Here is an 874-nt window from a genome sequence, read left to right on the forward strand (position 1 = left end):
CCAGCGTCGGCGAGTGTTCTGTCGGGATGGGCTCCTGTGCGCGGCTACAGCCCCCTCACCTCCCGGGCCTTCATGTTGCACACGAGTCCCAGGGTTTGAGGCCAAGCCCAGAAGGAGAAGCCAGGGCACAGCCATCCATCACACAGGCGGGTGAACTGGGAACAGGAGTAGGCCAGTCGGCCCCTCAAGCCTGCCCTTACCCCATGACTCCCATCACAGGCCAAAGCTCCGCAGCGGTCTCTGCCCTTTCGAGCCCCCACAGGACCGTAGACATGTGTTAACCGGGGGCTCTTTCGTTCTTTTCAGACACTGCACAGTTACCGGCCACGCTGTGTGGGAGCTGAAAGGGTTAATTCCGCTGCAATGATTCGGGGGGGGGAGTGGGTGTGGGGGGCAGCGAGTGTAGGGCACAGGTATCGCCCTCAGACACTGGTCACTGGTCACTTTCAAAAATAGCTTCAGCGACAAACACAAGATCAACAGGACCCTTCCAGACACCCACACACACCCGCTCACAGACCACCCCCTACCCCCCTCCCCCACACACACCCGCTCACAGACCACCCCCTACCCCCCTCCCCCACACACACCCGCTCACAGACCACCCCCCACCCCCCTCCCCCACACACACCCGCTCACAGACCACCCCCTACCCCCCTCCCCCACACACACCCGCTCACAGACCACCCCCTACCCCCCTCCCCCACACACACCCGCTCACAGACCACCCCCTACCCCCCTCCCCCACACACACCCGCTCACAGACCACCCCCCACCCCCCTCCCCCACACACACCCGCTCACAGACCACCCCCTACCCTCCTCCCCCACACACACCCGCTCACAGACCACCCCCTACCCCCCTCCCCAACACA

The sequence above is a fragment of the Stegostoma tigrinum genome, chromosome 46, assembly GCF_030684315.1.
Source record: "Stegostoma tigrinum isolate sSteTig4 chromosome 46, sSteTig4.hap1, whole genome shotgun sequence".
Taxonomy (NCBI): domain Eukaryota; kingdom Metazoa; phylum Chordata; class Chondrichthyes; order Orectolobiformes; family Stegostomatidae; genus Stegostoma; species Stegostoma tigrinum.